The sequence below is a fragment of the Pagrus pagrus genome (assembly GCF_965226575.1).
Source record: "Pagrus pagrus genome assembly, chromosome: 4".
NCBI classification, from domain to species: domain Eukaryota; kingdom Metazoa; phylum Chordata; class Actinopteri; order Spariformes; family Sparidae; genus Pagrus; species Pagrus pagrus.
The window spans coordinates 17,735,672-17,757,414 of record NC_140188.1 but is presented as its reverse complement, the minus strand read 5'-3'; the positions used below and the strand labels follow the sequence as shown (position 1 = coordinate 17,757,414).

General features: G+C 40.3%; 1 protein-coding gene across 1 annotated transcript in view; it reads right to left on the bottom strand.

The window, feature by feature from the left end:
• Positions 1 to 11,163: 11,163 nt before the first annotated feature.
• LOC311256109 (leucine-rich repeat and fibronectin type III domain-containing protein 1-like protein) overlaps positions 11,164 to 21,743 on the bottom strand; it is a 187,894-nt gene continuing 177,314 nt past the window's right edge. The window contains exon 11 of the mRNA XM_084350934.1: positions 11,164 to 12,074. The gene's annotated coding sequence lies outside the window, so the exon portion shown is untranslated. The remainder of the gene's footprint in view (positions 12,075 to 21,743) is intronic.

Below are 21,743 nucleotides of genomic sequence, written 5' to 3'. Positions count from 1 at the left end.
GAACTGGCACCTCTCAAGCCACCAGTTCACACTCAATATAGACTAGTCTGAACGGGTCTTGACTCGGATAGATAGAAGATAGTTGATAGTTGAGTCTCATTCTCAGGTCGTCAAATACCGATGGGTATGGGTCCTGAAATTCCAACCTAAAGCGTTGGTATATGACAACCTGAGAGCGAGACTCAACAATCAACTATCTTTCTCCAGAATAGTCTTCCCTACCTTGAACCTGCACTTTAAAGACCCCACAGCACACTGCAGGACCATAGACAGAGTGTTAAAATGTCTCAGCAGTGAAGGTACTTTACCATGCTGTAATAGTCAAAGCAGCACCACTGTAAATTGATCAAAAGGCCCATTCAAACTTTTCCTGATCTTCTGTTTCTTTACATCATTCTCCTCCACAGTGCTTCTCTGCCTCTCTTCCCTAAACCTCATCCCCTCGTTAGTTTAGTTTGTATTTAAGTCTCGTCATTAGTTCAGTCTTTGTCAACTCATCTGTTCTGTTCTGTGGCGTTTGCCCGTTACTGATCTGCCTGCCTACCATCTCTTGCATTTGGGTCCATCTTCTTTGGTCTCAGCCTGACAGATTGTAGCCAAAATGTTACTAATATTATTTTTTTGAGTTTGGAACCAGTATGATAGTATTTATCTGAATGAAATATATCCAACTCACTAAAGGAAGGCTGACAGCCTTTAATTGAGGAGCCAATCAGCTGTACCCTGGGAAGACTGGTGGAGTGGACTATTTAGGCTTGTTTGTCAAAGGAATTATTCATATGGATCTTAAATGCAGCTGTTGACACACAGCACTCAACTTAAATAGTTCATATAACTGTACAGTGCACACTTAACAGAGGTCTGGGCAATTTGCAGATTTTCACACACCAGCATCGAGCTGTAAGTCAGTAAGTTCAGGAAGGAAGCGGTGAAAGGGTTCACTGGGCCAAGGAAGTGATTTTCATTCTGGGTGAGCTCTCCTGGCCTTACTAAATTATTGCTAAATTCTCTCTGCAGTATCAGACTTTAGGTTTGAACCAGCCATGTTCAGTTTGAACGTAAAGGCAGCAGCTAATTAGAGAGGACTAGGGATTAGTGAATGTGTCCTTTAGTGAGACAACATGGATTCAAGTCCTGTGTGTGCCTCAGCATTTGCATAGTAAATATCATTGCTTTGTACTTAGTAAGATGCTACAATAAGATATAACAAGAAATCTGGGAGAAGGTGATGTATGAACAAATAGTGACTAAAACGGACTTGGAATAATTAGGGTGCGTTGAAATCTGAATATTGTGTTCAAAAATTCAGATATAGAAGACAAAGAAACTCTGAAGCCTGTTGTTTTCAGGTAAACACAGAAGAAAGAGGAGGGCAGAGGTTTGTTTATGCTCATCGTTCAGTATGCATATACCACAGCAGAGAGAGCGAGAGATCAACATTCAGGATCTCTCTGTTTGCTGTGGGAATACTCCGATTATTTTGATTGCGAACTTAGCATTAGTAAATTCAATACTTCTGTAAATCCTTTCCCGGTGGGTTGGCTCCTCTGCTTTGCTGACACATAACAGCTCATTTGAGTGGGAGTGGAGGAGGTCTGAACGTCTGTTCGGTTCACAATTCACAAAATGCAGGAGAGATTTTCTTTTCTTTTTTTTTTTTTTTAAGGGGCTTAGCATCAAACAATGTATCCTCACAGGGGAGCTTATTTTTTCATTCTTATTAACAAAATAATACCCCAGTTACAAAGACTGTATAGATAATGTTAAACATACACAAAATATATATTATAAAAAAAAAACTTGAGGGTGGGGTGAGCGATTCTGGAGAAAGATTCTTGATTATTGAGTCTCATCCTCAGTTATCAAATACTTTACAATAACAACAGCAACCCAAAATGTTGGTATTTGAATACCTGGAAATGAGTCTCATCAATCAACTATCTTCCTCCAGAATCGCTCACCCCACCTTTAACCCAGAGCGCTTTCAGCTGACTGTACGCTGGTAGCAAATCACTTGGAAACAATATATTAACAATATAGCACAATCCAGTAACACTGTGGTGACAGATGGAGGACAAATGTTTTGCAACTTCAATTTCAACTCAGTCTTCATCATAGACTCAGAGTCCAGGTAAGGGACACAGACAGTTCATAGAATAAAACATCTAAACGTATACATTCGTGTGTGACAAAGAGAAAGCTGTGCCAATGTCTCCACAACTGGGATTGGCACCGTGTAGTGCAAAACCTCATGTTTAATAAAACACAAAATGATTTCATTTTCAGAGACATTTAGACAGCAAATACATTTATAAATGAGATTTTTAAAAACAGCTTGGAAAATATTGACTCCTGCAGCAACAGACATTTCACTTGCCCTATTCCATCTAGGCCTATTTAATAATATTCTCAAGGCATTATTAGGAGATACTTGAAGTCCTCGTGGAAACTTGCTTTTCTGTAGCTTGACTTCAAGTGTCTGGTGTAAAGTGTTGTACAATATGCTCATTCCATCTGTAGACAGGCTTAACTTTCACAATCATCATCATCTGTCCAAAATGTCCAAGAAATGCAACCTCGACCTGACTACGAGATTGTAAACACTTAATTGTATTCATTTAATACATATACCATTTTACAGGCCATACATTCTTTTCAGGATTCAATATCAATCACCATTTATCTTTTTACAAGACCACTCACCTCAAACAAAACTAAACAGCTTGGCAAAAGTGTTATATTGAAGAGTTACTGTGTGGGAATTGATTTCAAGTTTGCAATGAAAATTATTTGGTTGATTAAACAAATGTGGATATCTCAAACTCAACAGAAACCATTTATTCATTCAAGACTATCTTCTTCTAAGTAAAGTTTTTTTGACCGCCCCTCCAGCAATGGTAAAACTCTATTTGCACTGTAGTGAAGCACATGCTTCTTGATAAGAGGCATGTGCTGGAGTACAAAATAAAGAAAATCATAAATCAGACCTTCAAAAAAAAGTTTAAACACGATGTAACAACTTATTCCCACAAACTAATAAAACACATTTGATTCCTGAAACAGCGACTCCTCCTCAGAGATCTTAGGAATTAAACAGCATCTTCATGGTATGAAATCCAGCGAAGCGTTGAGATTGATATACGGATGGCAGGCTCAAGATAATGTGGTCCTTTTTATAGAACGATTGAAAGATTAGGGTGAGTGTTGATGGCAGATAAGGAATGATGGCCTGCATTGGGCACAAACACACACAAACACACACATTCGCTGGCCTGAGATGACTTCAGCTGTAGGCAGTAACATCTCAATCATCTCCCCTGACTCTAATCTCTGCTCGGATTGGCTGACCGGATTGTTTATCTTCGGTAGGATCATTTCGATAAAGCCGTCCTTTAACTACACTCTGATGACTTGTGGAACTTCCACCGTCTGCCTCTTCTCTGTTTTCATCTTCTCTTTCTTTCATACCAGTACACCGTTGGCACTGCTCTCAGCCAGGTTGAAGCATTGGCACACAGCAAGCAATCAAACAATTTAATTAATCAATTCTGCTTTAAACCTCATGCATATTCAGGAGCTTTTTTCAAGCTGAATCAAAATAACACTTCAAAACCCCAAACATATGAAAGAGCTGTCTTTTGTTGTTGCGTTTTCATCCTCCCCTGAAAAACTTGCAGAGGATTGCATTGGACAGCGAAATCTTTTTCAAAGCTCTGGCCTCTTCCTGCCCTCCTATCCCATTCTCCATTAACAATAAATAGAAGATGGCCTCTTACTGTCAAAAACCACTCTGGCCAAAATCAGCAGCATCTCTTTCTGTCTGACTCCCTGTCCATCATCCTCTCAGCCTTAAGATAAAAAACACTTGGCTGACTCTTCACAGGAGTCAGAGAACCATCTTTAAGAGCATTAATAACCACAGAAACAATGGAAGCCACTGAGTTATTGGATGTCTTTCTACTCTTTACACAACTGCATCCAGTAAGCAACAACACTTCTCGTCATTTATTTTGGTCAGTCACAGCCTGAAACCTTACTCAGATGTGAGGGGGAAGCTTGATGTCAATCGGGATTGCGCATTTGCCCCTGTCATGATTAGTGTGGGAATTTTTAATTTTACCCCTTAACCTTTTTTAGTTATTTATGTAATACCTTTGAGCAACTTTGTGTAAGAAAATGTGTGCAATTTGGCGCATTTAGTGCAACACCACTGTGGTAAATAGAAATCGTGATGTAGGTGCTAACTACAAACACAAATCATTTCGTCTTAACAATGTTATGTGTTGAAAACTTCTATCTTGAAGTAAAGCTTACAGTGATGGAGTTTAAGTACATTTACTCAAGTACTGTAGTTACATGCAATTTGGAGGTACCTGTACTTGAGTATTTCTTCATTTTTGAATTTGAAAAACATATCTTATTGACAATCCGAAAAAACACAAAAAAAAAAAAAAAAGGATAAATTCAGACTATCCGAAAAAAATGGTGACTTTCACTTTTACCACAGTAATATTTTAACATGATATCTTTACTTTTACTCAAGTATGACATTTTGGTACTTCATTCAACACTTTTGCTTTGGAGTAAGGGAAATGGTGGTGATTTCCAACCTATGCCAGCATGCATTGGGCAAAGGGGCAGGAAAACATCCTGGACAGCCTATGTACTTGTCTCAGCATCTGTGCACAGACTGAAAACCGTTCCAGTGCAAATTGCATCCTTGTGTTTACTTAAAGTGGAAACGGACAACTTTTCCCCACCTGGCGTTTCCAAGTGGTGTTATTGTTGGCTCCGTTGCCAAAAAGACAACTGGATGGCTTTTTAGTTTTCCTCAGAGTTGCAACTACCAACAAAACAGGACAAAAGGGAGTTTATTCATACATTTAGTCTCTAATGGAAATGTGAAAACAGATAGAAATGGTGCCAGGCTGCCAGCTTGGCTGGATCACCAGTCACTCTTCTTTTTAACAGGGAATTTCGTACCCAGTGGCAGACAAAACTGCATATGGGAATTATGGGAACCAATCTAAACATCGATGTGACATTTTTGAAAAGAAATTACATTTTGCGATCCATCTTAACACTTTATAAAAGTGCCTAAATGCAGCTCTTGCAGGAAACCTTAATTTTCACCCGTATCACTAATGCACCGAAGGAAATTACAAAAAGCTGCTGGCAATAAATAAATCAAAGAACCTTCTTTTATTTCTTTGTCACACAGCTACACACATAATCCAGAGATGATGCACATTCCATATTAATGATTCAGGTTGTTTTATGCAGTGTCCTGTTGTGCAGGTGTGATATCAGATGCAATATGTAAAGTCCCAGCACAATGACGGAAGGCATACACAGTGATGTGACACAAATCAGCATGTTGCACTGGTTGGACACATTTCCATGCTGTTCCTTTTGCTACAGATTCAGATCTCCGTAGCCCCCTGCTACTTCCTGCCAAATGTGGATAAACACTACATGCTTTGACAAGATTTAGCCCCAATTAAGCAGTTCTGTGCATGCAAAGTCAGAAAATATTTTTCAGAATCCAACTATCATGTTTTTCCTTTGTGGCTTTCTCACAGCGGTTCCCTCATCTGGAAAATTTGGGCTGGGAGAGGACGGTAACTTTGGGTTTAATTAGTTGAACTAAAGTTGATGAGATCTTGTGGTGTGCATCCAACCTAACATAAAACCAGGGGAGACCCAAGTTTTTCAGTTATCTCTAACTGTGAGCTGTCCTCATTAAAGCACATGTGACGGTTGTCTGCCGAAGATTAAACGAAAAGCACCATGAGGTCTCGTTATTATAAATACTGAGCTCTGCTGATTACAAACAATTGAGTTCATCACCCCCGCTCCCTTTGCTTAGTGAGTAGGTTGTCTCTTGCACAAGTGTTAAGGGACATTATGAATTCAGCTTGTTGTACACCGTGCATGAAGCATCTATACTGTTTCAACGCTTCATCCAGAACACAAACGAAACCACAAATCTAGTGTTGATTCATTCAGTGATAAGCCACCACAGTCAGCACAGTAGGTTTACTCAAGGTGGGCAGTTGGAAAGACATCTTTCATTCAGTGAGTCATTCCTTCCCTCTGTGAGTTGAAGTCGTTATGAAACACTAGGACACCTGGTTGCTCAGTTGGCTCGGGCACGTGCAGCGACTGACATTCACTGAATTTAATTTCAGCAGTGTGAACCTCACTCCGCTATGACAGAAAACCTATGTGTGATATGCGTCATGTCGAGGATCACTGGCAGTATTGAGGGGCAAAGAGAGAGCTGAGTGCTATAAAAAAGGAATGGAACAATGTGAACCCCTCACCATCTCATGTCCTGTTACTATGGAGATGCTTTAAAGTAGTGTCATCACAGCCTGTTGTCTACGCATGTTAAAAAGCATAATCATACTTACGTACTTAGAATTCAAATGTGGACAATAGTAATGGAGCCTTGATGGAGCCGAGGCATGACAGGCAGAGAGCAATTGAAACCTTATTCAAAGGAGCAATGACTGAATCTACAAATATAATCCCATTACACGTCATGTGTTCAGTGCACATCTGATCTCGCATATTAATAATTTAAAAAAAAGCTAAGTGGAAATGCATTCAAGAACCATTCAAGACAGATTGATATCTGCAAAGGTATTTATACAGGTCATACAACAGGCTACACCAAGCTGAGGTCAGTGGAGGAGACAATAATCTCAAAAAATTTCAATCCAGCTTTCACCACCAACATTGTATACAAACAGCACTGCCAAGAGTGACAAATAACATCATTATGCCAGCTGACAATGTAGAACACTCTATCCTGGTCCTGCTTGATGCAACTGCTGTTGATGCTGCTGATCACACCACCCTGGTCTAAAAACCTGGGCTGGTATCTTGGGCTCTACTCTTAATTGTCTCTCTTTCTGTCCATCACACAGGGAGTTTCTAGTTGTCATAGACAACTTAATTTCCCCAACTGCCCCTTTATACTCCTCTGTGGAGTTCTGCAGGGTCCAGAACTCGGTCCCATTCTTATACTCACTGTGTGTCACCTCTCGGTAACCTGTTAGCCAGTTCAGTTGCATCTGTCACGACTGCTACGCTGATGACAGGCTGTTTTTTTTTAGTTCAGCCAAACACAAGCCAGACAAAACGGAGTTTCTCCACATTGGAGCTGTTTTGGATAAAATTTTTGTTATATTTTCTGGACATGACATATCACATTCACATTAATGTTTGTTAAGGACATCTGCAGCTATGTTCGTGGTGACAAAAATAGGTAGCTACAAAAAACTGTTTTTCTAACGCGGATCAAGTGGGTTTTAAGCACATATAAGCACAGCTTTGTGACAAAAGAACATCTTTTTGTTAAAGTTAACTTTTGCAAAGAAGCTACTTACTGAGGGAAGGGCCACTTTTAGGACGTTGACCCAACCAATCTTCATGTGGGTTGCTAAGGCTAGGTCACCTAGTGTCTTAACACGTCCAGTTGCCTACGATACAGCACTTAGTATCTTTCAAAACTTGAAAACACATTGTTTTGTGTGTTTGATTAGCATTAGTTTTCAATGCATATTATTCTATATGATATGATCAGTTCAAGCTGAGTGGGTGAGAGTGAGGTCAGATTCACAGTCCACCAAAACAAAACAAAAAACTATTTTCTCACCCGTACTTCATAAATTATCTTACCCAGTTGTTAGCTTGCTAGCTGTACAAATTTCTCTTCTCTCATTTTTGGCTGTTCAGGTGTATCAACATTAGCCAGGGCTGACCAAATTTTTGATCTGGCCACAGAGATGCATACATTTGGCTTAGTGTAAACCAAAGTGTGTTAAATCCTGTTTGGAGACATCTCCATTTGCATTTGGCATCCATCACAACCACTTCACACCTTAAAATTAGAAGGAATCACGAGAAATTTAAATGAAGTTGGCCGGTCTCCACCTGAGAAGGCATCAGAGAGAAGGCAGTCCTCAAAGGTATAACACATCCGGGTGTAGCAGTGGACTCCCCTGAGTGTGAACAAGGAGGGAGACATTAAACACTTGCAAATGAGAATCAGCTAGATTCTCATCTAGTCCTGGGCTGCATGGCTTCAAGCATTCTCTTTTCTGGGTTTTGTCTGTATCCGCTTACTGAGGCTATATCATGAAGGGACAAGCTATCCTCAAAAAGAAACCAGTCACTGTTTGTTGCTGTGCCATAGACTGAGCATTGAAGTATGGAGGAAAAAATAGAGATTCCACTCAGTCACAGTTTAGAAATAAATCATTCAGTCACCCAGAAGCAGTCAGAGAAGTAGTAACGGCACACAGATGGCACTCAAGCAGGGAGGAGGTCGGTTACTTCTGATCAACCTCTGAGGAGGAACCTCAGCACCTTTACAATGCAATTTGCAAAAACCTTTGTTTTCCCATGCAAATATGTCACCTTGGACGTCTTTTCTGCCTTAATGTGTTCACGATTGCCGTACTGTCTGTGTATGTATGCATTCGATGCTATGTGTGTGTGCCTCTTTGCACTTGTGTGATAGATTGTTGTGTGTGCATATAAGGAATTTTTAAGGCGTCTCACTCAAAGCTACAAGTTTCTGAAACAAGCCTCTCTATCTGTCCAATCAGGCATGAGTTCTGCGGCCTTGTGGTTAATCTCCAAACCAATTAAAATGAATACATTTTTTTTTTCCTGCCTTTCAAGGTTCAGATTTAACAAGCAGCAGAGTGAAATGTTAATTCCAAGCATGCTGATAATTCACACTAAGAACAGCCAAGGACACTTGGACAAAAATTCCTGTGCTCTTTGTGTTTCTTTTTAATACCATCATGCTGACATTTGTCTGTCTGTATGTAGACCTTTTTCTTTATTTATTTATTTATTTTTTTGGTGAACTGACTCGAGAACAGTACATGACAGGAATTCAATATGTACAAGAAGAGTTGCCCCTGTAGAGGATGGTCTGATTAAATTTGGAGCACCTCGCTGCATAGATTTACATATTAATGAGGGGGAAATAATTTCCCTGAAACTACTGTAACTTTTCAGTGGTGTAAGATAGAGTTCATATTAATACCATGCAAAGTGTTTTGACATAAATATTTGGCTTAATTAATGAATTCAGTAGCATAACTGATTATTTCTAATCCAGTACCATGGTGATTTTGATGGGATCTTGTCAGCCTAAATGCGTCTTGTTTTATTCATGCCCTTGGAAGAAAACTTTTCAGTGTGTACACATGCAAAGGTGACTGTTTAATAATTGATTCACAATGAGAATAATTGCTCATCAAGATGTTTTCGATTTTGTTTTCCGCTCCGCTGCTGATATCGCGTTATAATCGTATTCACTACCTGCTATAGAGCTAAGAGTGAAACATGAATCAAATTTTAACACTGGGATCTTTCTTAGAGTGGGACCCCAGGTGCCACATTTTCTACAGCTGCTGATAGCTCACAGGGTGACTGTGTGTTCATCCTCCTTCATCCCTTTTCCATTTCTTTTTCTGTCTTTGGCACCGCTGCCGTAATGTCAGAGTAGTCATTCCTTTTTCAACTTCTGTTAGGAAAGATATATTTTACTTTTCATTTCATTATACTCCATCCATTCTAATTCTTTCTGCTTCATGCATAAAAAAAAAAAATAGAGGAAAAAGAGTTAACAGGTGGTGATGAGAGTAAAGGAGAAACAGGAGACAGGAATGGTGGGGAGATGATCTGGTGCTGGCCGCCTGCCAAGAACTGAGGAGCCGAGAACTGAGGAATGGAGTAGATCTGGGTAGCAGAATGGAGCTGTGTAGAAGCAGATTGGGTATTAAAGTTGAGAGGGAAAAAGCTGAGCAGGAGAGAGATCGGGAGATGTGGGGATTGGAGGTTAGGAGAAGAAGAATGGGGGTGAAAAGCTGAGGGGAATAGATGAGGGAAGGCGTGGAGTGATAGGAGGAGATAATAGGAGAGGAGGGAAGGGAGGGAGCAGACAGATTTAGGTTATGTTCACAGGAAATATTAACAGGGAGTAGGAAACAAGAGGAACAGAGAGGACCTTTAAGGTACTGCTGCTTTGCTTTAATGAATAACTAGGGACAAACTTGACAATATTCTTAGTGCAGCTGTACTGATTTTCCAGTTCCAGTCACAACTAAAGACCCAGTGAGCAATGCATTCATGCAGTTATGTGCAGGACAGCTTCATGTTGATATCTCAGCAGGGGAAAGATAAAACATCTGTCATCTGTCGTTACCATACTCTCTGTAGTATGTTCTTTCTTTTTCTGAAGGCGTTTCTTCATCAGATGTCATACAATGTAGATATGTTGGGTTTTGGTGGGTTTTTCTTCATGCACCTCCCATTGACTTCAATCCAGTTATCGCCACAGTCTGGCACCAAAGAGATTATAGGAGCTGTCTGCTGTGGCTAGGAATGACCCTGCAGCTGTGAGTGGACCAAAACAATGATCTGAAAGATGCTATACAGCTCTCCAGCGCTGAGGGGAACTGCAGGTGGGTTCTTTACCGCAATGTAACACTTTCACATTACACAGTCATCTGATCTATTGTTTAAATGAAAAAAAAAAAAAAAAATCATTATAGAAGCTTTAACTTGAATTTCACAGTGAGTAGCTCTCTCAATTAACTTGTCATTGTGCATTGTAGAAGTCTGGAATGCACTCTGCTTTTAAGGGAATATGTAATTATAACATATCAATAACTCTGAAGTAAAAAAAATAACCGGATGCTTATTTTCTCATCTGGTAAAATGCACAGCATTATGTGATGGAATAAAAGGGTATAGAGCTTAGATGAGCCACATTTTCCTTTAAAAAGTATAATGTTAGTGATTGACTTGCACAGTTATTATTTCTATATTTATCCAAATGATTATGCCTTCAAGTCCACCCACAACACACACCTTGACTACATTAATTTACACATTTCAAAGTTGAAATTCAGCAGCACAATGTGGTAGAGAAGCCTGAAATTACCCTCAAAGTCTTTTAAACTTGTTTCCTACAATGTGTGCCCTCGCCCTCACTGAAAGTTGTCAACTTTGTTTACATCTTGAAAATGATACACGGTGCCTCGAACAGGTTGATTATACGTTTGCTGGCAGACAACAACAGCAAAACTGTGGATGGCGAGGGAGGTTAAAAGAAACAAACAAGGCAGCCAGTCTTGGAGAAAGTCGTCCATTTTTGTTTTATTTTATTAGAAAATTTCCACACACCATAAAAATTACATGTACAAAACTATAAGATTTGAAATTGCTTTATGTACACATACAAAAGATAAAGCCCAAAAGAAAAAAGTAAGGGGAACACAGAAGGAGAAAGTGAAGACAAAGCATTTGTGTCCTTTTTTAGGGGGTGTGTGTTTCTTAGGGTATGGGTCAAAAGGTCGGAGGTTCTCTGTCTATTTGCTCTTCTGCCACAACTTGCATCTCTGCAGGGAACCGTAACAATCATGATGGTAATGATGATGATGACTCCAGGGAATGGCAGTGACTGCAATTACGTGCACACACATATGGATAGTACATATCTGAGATGGCACCCGTCCCATTTACAATAATCAGCATGGTGTCTGGATAAAAGCCTTGAGCATGACGTGAGAGATGCTAGTATAGATCACCTGTGTTGTTCTGGTGATTAATATACTGTAAAGGGAAATCTGCCAGACACATATGAAGATGTAGAACACTGAGTGAGATATCATCAATCACGCTGTGTGCACGTAAACGCACTCCGTGGAGGTAATGAGTATGTGATAATGAAGATGTGCAGAGGTCCTGGATGACTACAATCAAGATGTTACCAATGCAGGTGGTGCAGTCATATACAGTCATACAGCATTTTCTTCACATTTAAGTATTTTTTAGTTTCGGGACATGTAAACTTATTCAGTGTTGACAGTAATGAGGGTGATTTTGATGAAAATGTTGGGTGGTGATATCAGTGAGGATGAAGACCGAAATGGATGCAATTTGGCAAACTGATACCCTGCTACTTTATTTTTTCTCTACTTCTATCTGTTTATCTGTTTCCTTCTTGACGACAGACGTGGCTTTCATCCTGATCACGGGGTCTGAAAGACAGGAAGAAAGACAAAAAGAGAAAGAAAGGAATTAGCTTACATTTTACTGTGATTTATTGAAAAAGCCTTTACAGAGCCAAAATGTATTTAAAGCAAGAAGGTTGTGATATATTTATAGTGAAGAGAGGGCACTCCACTATGTTTTGTCCACTGGAGAGACACCCTAGAGGGCACTTTGTCATGTTTTCATCACTGGAAGGGTACCCTGGGGGGCACTTTATTATGTTTTATCTGCCAAAGGGGCATCACAGAGGGCACATTCACTGCAATTTTTTTTTTTAACATGGGGATACCAGATCCTACCCTCTCACTGAAGTTACATAGTGCAGAAACAAGTGAAGGGGGCAGAGTGGCTGAGACAGAGACACCATTCACCCTACTACAAGACACCGCACCATCAAAATGACTTTGAAGCTGTTATTTTAAAGTAAAACAGTTGTATAATGTTGCTTTAAAATCTAACATAGGTTGTTCCCATCATGAAAAAAGTAATAATGATGACATTGTTTGATGCAAAAATTCAGCAGCAAAGCAGGGTTTAACAACACATCAGTTACAGATGTAACATAGTGTGAGCCTTAGGCGAAAAGATGTGTTTAGTTGGAAGAGATGAGCTGCTTGCCTGGATAACATTTGTGCGTTGTGTGTCACTGACAAAACGCTGTATGCATGATTTGGTGTGTGTGTGTGTGTTTGTGCGATTTCATAAACGAGGCCAACAGAGTCAGTTCCATCTCTGTGGATCAGACCAGACCAATTCAGTAGCTGATTACACTTCAAATTATGAAGCACACTTCATCCACCTCAACTTGTAAAGGAATGGCCTTGACAGACAGCTGCTCTCTGGGGAAGTCTGATGAAAAACATACACAACCCGTGTTGTTTACTCACATTTATCTCCTTCCTTCTCCTATCTCCTAACGCAGTGATGGACAGTCTAAGGCAGACAAAATTGCAGCTTTCTCATGCAATGTTCTACTGTAGGTGATGAAACAAACAAGGTTTGGAAAAAAGTGTAAAATAATATGATTTTTTAAAAACATAGGCTCCATGTTGGAATAGCTCCGAGTCCATGATGTTGGCTGTCAACTCCCCTGTTGAAGCAAATTATTAAATTCATTCCGCTAAGTGACTATAGATTTATGGGGAAAATGTGACGGGAAGCAATTGGCCGCCCCTCCATCCCCCTTGTTAAACAACCCCACCAACAACTCTCCCACTGTTGGCCTCATTAGTAGTGTAATGTGAGCATGCTAAAATGATTAGCTGTCACATTGTAAGTGGTCCTCTTGGGGGAAACCTGGTGCTATTCTCAAATCACTCATTGAGTGGTAAGCACACACAGAGTGTAGTTAAATGTTATTGGTTATAAAAAAATAAAAATAAGAAAAGGACAAGACAAATGCCTCCAGCAGTCCACCAGTCTAATAAACGCCAGACAAGCTATCGATTTATACAGACAAATAAGTTTGTTTGTAATGGGAACAAGTTGGCAAAGTGTTGACATTGTGTGACATTAATAGAAAAGAGAATGACAGGCAATTGTAAATAATTGGACAGTGATATAGAAAATTATTTAACAGTCAGAATTACTGCAAATTGCCAATGTTATTAGCAAGTAGGAGAAACTTAGGACACAAGCACTTGTCACCAACTGTTTTGTGCACATTTTAAACAGGCAGAAAATAACTGTGCAGACTGGAAAAGTGGCAGGACTCGGGTTAACACATTATCTGGAGAGTGTGCAGGTGGAGAGACAGCCTTTGAAAATGGTCAATCAAACTGACAAAACAGTGCACAGAAAATGAGTGTGTGCTGCCAGGCAGCTGCACAGGACACTGCATTGAGAAACATATTGCCATTCTTATTATCATTTACTGTAAACAAACACACAATCCTCACTTCCAGTGTGGCACTGTAATCATGCACAAATGTACCAACATCAGAGCACCATGGTTCAGAAAAAAAGAGAGTCAAATGCAACACCAGTGAAAAGAAAAGTTGATATTATGTCATTTAGTTGATACAATCATCACCTAAAGAGCTTTAACTCAGCGGACAGTTTTCTAATGAGACTGGAGTACAAGCTGAAGAAAACCTCATCTTCATATGCAAATGTAATACATGTACATATGTATTTAACCTATGTACATACAGTATATGTAAATAATCATAATGTATACATATAAGATATGTATTTGGATCAATGTGTAATATACAAACTAGACATATGTGCATAGAATATTATGTGACTATACAGACCGTTTCCAAAAAAATAGAATGTCATGGAAAAGTTTATTTATTTCCATAATTCCATTCAAAAAGTTAAACTTTCATAGATTATAGATTCAGGGCCCACAATTTAAACGATTTCAAGTATTTATTTGTTTATTTGTACATAATTTGGGCTTGCAGCTCATAAAACCCACGAAACAGGAATTAAAAAAAATTACAATACTGTGAAGAAATCAGTCCAAATTTTGCAGGGCATGTATGTTTTAAACTGAGTGTCACACACTAATCATCTACTAAACTCAAAGCACCTGCACAGGTTTCCCCAGGTGTCATTAAATTGCTTCACTTTGGTTCAATTGTCTCAGTTCGGTTCAATATAGGGAAGACTGCAGACTTGACAACTGGCCAGAAGACCATCATTGATACCCTCCATAGGATGGGTAAGCCACAAAAGTTCATAGCTAAGGAGGCTGGCTGTTCACAGAGTGCTGTGTCCAAGCATATCAATGGAAAGTCTAGTGGAAGGGCAAAATGTGGCAGGAGAAGATGCACCAGCAGAAGAGATGACCGTTGGCTTCAGCGGATTATCAAACAGAGAAGATTCAAGAATCTGGCAGAGATCCAGAAAGAGTGGAATGAGGCGGGAGTCACAGCTTCAAAAACCACCACATTCAGACGCATCCGGGAGATGGGCTACAACTGTTGGGTTCCTCGGGTCAAGCCACTTCTGAGCCTGAGCCAACGTAGGAAGCGTCTCAACTGGGCCAAGGAGAAGAAGGACTGGACTGTTGGCCAGTGGTCCAAGGTCCTCTTTTCCGATGAAAGTAAAGTGTGCCTTTCATTCGGGAATCAAGGTCCAAGGGTTTGGAGGAAGACGGGTGAGGAACAGAACCCAAGCTGCTTGAGGTCCAGTGTGAAATATCCACAGTCAGTCATGATTTGGGGTGCAATGTCCGGTGCAGGTGTTGATAAACTCTGCTTTCTTAAATCCAAGGTCACCGCAACAGTCTACCAGAATGTTTTAGAGGACTTCATGATTCCTTCTGCTGAGGATCTGTATGGAGATGCAGATTTCATCTTCCAGCAGGACCTGGCCCCTGCCCATACCGCCAGAAGCACCAAAACCTGGTTTGATGCCCATGCCATCACAGTGCTTGACTGGCCAGCCAACTTGCCGGACCTAAGCCCCATTGAGAATCTATTGGGTATTATCAAGAGGAAAATGAGGGGCACCAGACCCAAAAACAAAGAAGAGCTGACAGCAAGCATCAAGGAAATCTGGGCTCCCATAACTCCCAGGCAATGCCACAGGCGCATCGAGGCAGTGATTAAGGCAAAGGGATTCCCAACCAAGTATTGAAGATTGACATATCGTTTTGAAAGTACCATATTTTGATTGATTTGATGTGATCCTAATTTCTTTCTTTGTTTTCTGCAAAAACTGTTCTTTCAATATATGTACACATTTCTCTATGGGTATTTCATATATGCTATACATTTGTATTGCTACTATACTGTATGAATTACATATATGTTGTTAACATAATAATAACATAATTTTACTCATATATATATTATAAGCCTATATCTCCATATATCAAAGGATGTATGTATGTGTATGTATTATCATATATTGCCTTATAGGTAATGTCTTATAGGTCGTATGGATCTTTTTGGGCTGTACAAATATACTATATTCCAGACATACTTCTAAGGGAAGTTTTTTTAGCTGGATTTAAATCTTAGAAACACTAATGTTCCTCAGTGCACGCTGAAGCAATTTGTGTTTACTTAAAAAATGGTTGCATTCTATTATTTTTGAACACTTGAACATGAAAAATGAACACAATAAATGCAGATATGAAAAATGATTACACAAACTGAGAGCTTCCCATAATCACAACATTCAAATGATGTAAAGTATTACTTTGATTATCCAGAGAAAATGGTACTTGGGCTTTTATTGCTGCTTCTTTATGGCCACAGGTTTGCACCTTTGAAATAGAGAGAGCCTATACTAAGTAAGATGGTTGTTGGCACATATTTTGATCTATATCAAGGTGAAATACACAAAACTCAATCCACAGGAAAGGTTTATGGGATTTTGTGGAGGTACGCATGTTCATTTCTGTCAATCTATGTGCTTATATGTGCAATAAAATTTCAGTCTCACCAGCTACAAGTACCAACATCACAACAAAATGACTACACAAATTGCATTGTAAAGACAACTTCATTTGCACCTCTCTACCAAATGTGTGACAAAAAAGTCTCACTGCGATCGCGTGAGCAAGTCCTGCACAGAGCTCTAAGGCCATGTTCAGGCCAACATTAGCGCTTTGTGAAAAAAAAAGAAAATGCAAGCCTCTCATCCATTTTAATGAGATCACTGCGCTGGCATAGTGGGAGTGCCCACCCAGAGGGCTCAGACAAAAAAAAGAAAAAAAGAAAAAGACACCAGTATGAACTCGACTCAACTTACTGCAAATCAACACCCTCCTTGTAGATCATGTTGTTATGCAAAGGCTGTAATTCTACTGGTGTATTTCACTGTAGCCCACCTGAAGCAGCACACCCCCACCAACCCTTATTTTCAGACACCCAGCGAGAGTGTAAATGGTTGGGTAGGGCCCCCCTACGCAGTTGAAATCACACCCACAGCTGGCGTAGCAAGAGTGTCTACATCGGAAATTGAACCTATATAACAACTGATTCAAGACAGAAAAAATAACAAGCAATTGTTCCCTCCAACTGTCCACCCAGTTCTTCCACCTTTTAATACTGCACACGGTGCTGGATAGTGAGATTGTAGCAGAAAGACAGTCCTGCTCTTTGCACTTAAACTCAGTTGGAGGGATTTAAGCAGACTGACTAGCACTGGGACTCTTTGAGACATGCACGCTCTCTAACAGGCTACAAATTCCACTAAATGCTGGTCCAAGTGATTAAACCACCGTCAGTCCTTCCTAATACACTCCAACATGTGCACGAATTGTACTGATAAAAAGACATGAAAGCACTCTCTGATTACCGCCTGCACGTTAATGTGAACCGCAACTTCATCCGACATCTATCTTAATAATACTTGAACATCTTCTGATAATTATTTAAAACACGTCTCATCCTATCTGGATAACGACAGAATGACACTAGTGTGGTTTCAAATAAAGTTAAAGTGAATGTCTGGATCTCAGGCTGCAGATTTCCAAGGGTATATGGCAAAAATAGAGCAATATTTAGCAGTATGTGGCGCTCTCTGGTGCATCTTTCTGTGATGTTTAAACTGTAATTCACACAGTCAAAAAAATCTGTGGTTTTATGACAAATAAAGCAGATTACTGGAGACTTATCCCCTGAAAACCTGTTAAAAAGTGACAAATCTAACATCTTATGCACAATAAGCATTCACCACGTCTTGACAAAATAAACCCTTACCTATAAAATCCCATTAAAACAAGACAACAAGCCCAACCTTTCACTGAAACACTGTAATAAACTTAGCCTTTAGCAGACACAAAAAACACAAAAAAACATTGCTCCAGGGCTTTGTTCAGCCTGACATTTTAAAAAACAGCACCTTGTCTCTCAATACTAAACTTTACCCCTGACACCATTATTTGCGTAAAGCTTTGAATCCTCCAATAAACCAATAGGGCACTACGGAGCGCTTTATGTTCATAACACCAACAAGACTCCAATCTCCAAATTCAACACTCTCAGATCCCAACCTCATCTCATTCACACACAATACAGATAAACAGTATCAGCATTTTCAGTGTAAAGCTGCAGATAGAAGAACCAAGGGGCTGGTCTGGTGCTAAAACCTTAAACCTGCACACGATTTTAATCCTACAACAGTCCTATTTTCTCTCCTGTCTGCAGAAGGAATTGGGTTTCTGCTGAGGGAGATAAATGAAAGGCTGCTAACTCAAAGTCCCTGTAACCAAGTGGTTTTGAAACTGTTTCCAGCCTGCCCCTCTTCAGAAGCTGAACAAAGTGTATGCCCCCCGCCACCTGGCCATTTTTTACAATGACAGCGGAAGCAACTAATAAAAAAGGATCCAAGTTGAATTTTAGTCAACAAAAAGTCAGCATGATAGCATTTGCAAACTCTTGAGTTTTTTCATTACATAAATCATATTTGTCCAACTTAGTTTCACTACATTTTTTGCACATGACTGGAATCTTCTACAAGGCTAGATGGATGTGGCTCAAGCTATTAGTAACATATTCACACAAGACTGACAAAAGAGTGCAGCCACATTTCCCAATACTAACTTATTAGCCTGAAAGCAGTGAGTACTAACAATAGCCATGTGCTTTGTTTATGTTTATTATAATAATGTTAGGTGTTTTCTTACATGTGAATGAGACATGAGGTAGTGGGATGCGTTTAGCAATAACAATGATGAGCCTGTTCTTCAGAAGCTATCTAAGAGAGTAGCACAAAACATGCAGCCACTGAGCCTGCAGTTCAGGAGCTAGCTTAGTCACTAGCACAAAGCACACAGCCACAGAACCAAAGAACAGAGTCTATGCGGCTGCAACAGCTTTGTTCGGTGGCTAATCCAGTTAGCACAAAGCACACACCTACAGTCTTAAGGACTAACTGTCACGCCAGCTAGTCTTTTCGAACTGAGGTACGTTTGTGATCGCTATTTTTTTTTTTTAATTTGTGATTTATATGATTCTGGCATTTCACAGACTTTATCAGTTAACTTATGTATATCAGACTAAAAAAGTGAAGAGAGCTAATGGGATGTAGTGAATTGCTCTAGGGCAGTTGGTGTATTTATAGAAGTTGCTTGGAAAGAGGCCTGAAGGGATTCTTTCTGTTGGATACTTTCAAAATTTACTTTGCTCTTGCTGGTTTCTACAATCTTACCAACCCCAGCTTTAAGACTCGGATGCGATTATGAGACTTTACAAAGTGACAAATAAACAGTAACACACTGCATATACATGCAAATGGTGTGGGGGAGGATGCTTGATATTGAAGTTGAACTACATTACTTCATGTCATGCTGCATTAAATTGAATTTATTTTTTCCAGTGAGTATACCGAAGAAGTGATGCAACAGGTCGATACAGTAAATCTACATAATGCTGCATCAGTACGGGCTGCTTTGCAAAAAGTTTCTATTACAGCACAACACTGTACAGTGGGCTCCTGCTGAAAAGTACACCACACAGTGCAGTGACCACCCTGGACATGTCCATCCCTGATACAGATTTTGAAGTTAGCACTAGGAAGCTGCAGCCATTTATATGTAAATTTGTTGAAAGGCGTTTTCTGTATAGTGCTACCCCATTTGTTTCTTTACTTTTTATTTGTTTGCATCTGTATCCTAAAGGTGCACCTTGAATCGAACAGTTCCAGTTCTGCGGCACTGATGAGTCGCAGGTAAAGCTGGTGTACGGCAGAAAGCAAAGAGAGAGACTTTCACTTCAACTAGTGCTGAGTGGTAAATCTACAGCATCCAATTATAGCTCCTCTCACTGCAGCCACCGCACTGATCTCTGTCTCTCTCGCTTGCAACACAATTGACTTTTACAGGTCCGTGTATCACTAAATGTCACCCAGTTTCGCTTGCTATCCTATTTAATTTTTAAAACGGTTATAAATATAACTGCTGCCTCCTCATTTGCATCCCAGGCTCTCAGTGCCAATTAAAGATTATTCTGCTGCCCTGAACGAGAAGTTTAAATCACTTTCAGTGCTGCAGTATGTGCAAGTATCTGACAGATGTGCTCGAATGAAAAAAAAAAAGAAAAGACAGTGCTCACAGCCAACAAAACCATCCAGTAGATTCAGCACTGTCTCGTCATTTAAGTGTTGTTTTCATTGTTAAGAAATTGTGCAAATATACTGAGATCAGTGTAAAAGCGTTGGTACACTGATGTAATGTTCCAAAGTAGGAGTCATCGGAGTTCATGTTTTTGGCTTCAGATTCTGAAATCGCTCCATTTGACGGTCTAAGGGTTGGTGGGCTGTGGGTATTTACTGAACACACAAACCGACAACAGTGCTTTTAAACAGCTGAATATGCCGCATCACTGACCTTCACAAACTGATGCTGGAACACTGAGAGCGAGATCTTTTGCCGGACAAATCCCGGTGGTGCTCACATTTTAGTGCTCAACACTCCCCAGAAAGCACCTTTTTTTTTTCTTTTTGAGGCTACTTCAGGCCAGTTTAGTATTCACAGCTTTCCAGATGCTTCTCCTGGGTGTGTGACTGACAGAAATGTCAACTTTTCCAGTATGACTGACGCATGAATCAATCCGCTGAATAACTCGCACACTCAAAGAGGGACACACTCATTCGTGCAGAAGCATCGGCACGTGTCCGGGCCTCACAAACATACACGTATCGATTGGAAGTTGCCTGATCTTTCCACGAGAATCTGCTTTCTGAATATGGGTCCGTGTTTGTTCAGCTGAGCGCGTCATGGGCCTCGCTGTCAAGATCTTTTTTTCCTCTTTCAACCATTTAAAAGAGGGATAAGGAGTCACACAATAAACACGCACAAAAATAAACATGCACTGTGTGTATGTGTGTACGTTGTGTCATCTATTATTCACAATAGCGTGTTTTCTTTCTGAGGGACCAAAGGCACCTCTCAGCACAATACAGCTGCAGCTCAATACACACTGGGTAATCCTCCGCACATCCCACTCGCTGTTCTCCTTCTGTTTTCCCCTCTATTCCTCTTCTCGCCCTTTTCTTCAACTTCTCCTCCTCCTCCTTTTTACTCTTGCCCAACGTCTTTGCATCTCCTCTCCTCCTCCTATTCTTTAATCCTTGTCTTTTCGTCCTTTACGTCCTCTTATTTATAAAGCTGATTATCTCGTACGGCCTCTCCCTCCCCATTTCGCTCCTCTCTATGAAGCCATGCTGGCACAATAAGTTCACTGGTGGGGCATCCAGCAGACCATGTCAACCAGCAATAAACAAGCTAAATCTGGAATGTCACCTTGTCCTCCTCCTCCTGTTTCTTGTTCTCCCTTGTATAATCTATTTTTAACATTTCTTCCTCACATTCTCACTTTATCCCTCTTCTCCCTGCTCTATCTAGCCCCCCCCATCTCTATTTTCTCTCCCCACTTCCTGTCCTCCATCCACGCCTCCTTCCCACTTTTGTCTTTTATCTCCTCCTTTCTTCTGCTCATCTCCTCCTCACCGCAGGCATCGCTCACCTTGTCATGCTCTTGTAGGACACTCGTCTTACATCACCACAGGTCAGAAACACACATTTATACAGTAGAGATATGTACTCTATCTTTGCGTACGGGCTCCACATGTGGGCTCTACCTTTCTTCTTTTGAGTCGTTCTCACTCGCGCAGCTGGAAAGCCATGTGTATGGAGCGCAGGATCCAGCGGCGACGTGTAGGAGAACCCACGGTCATTTTTAGATATGTAA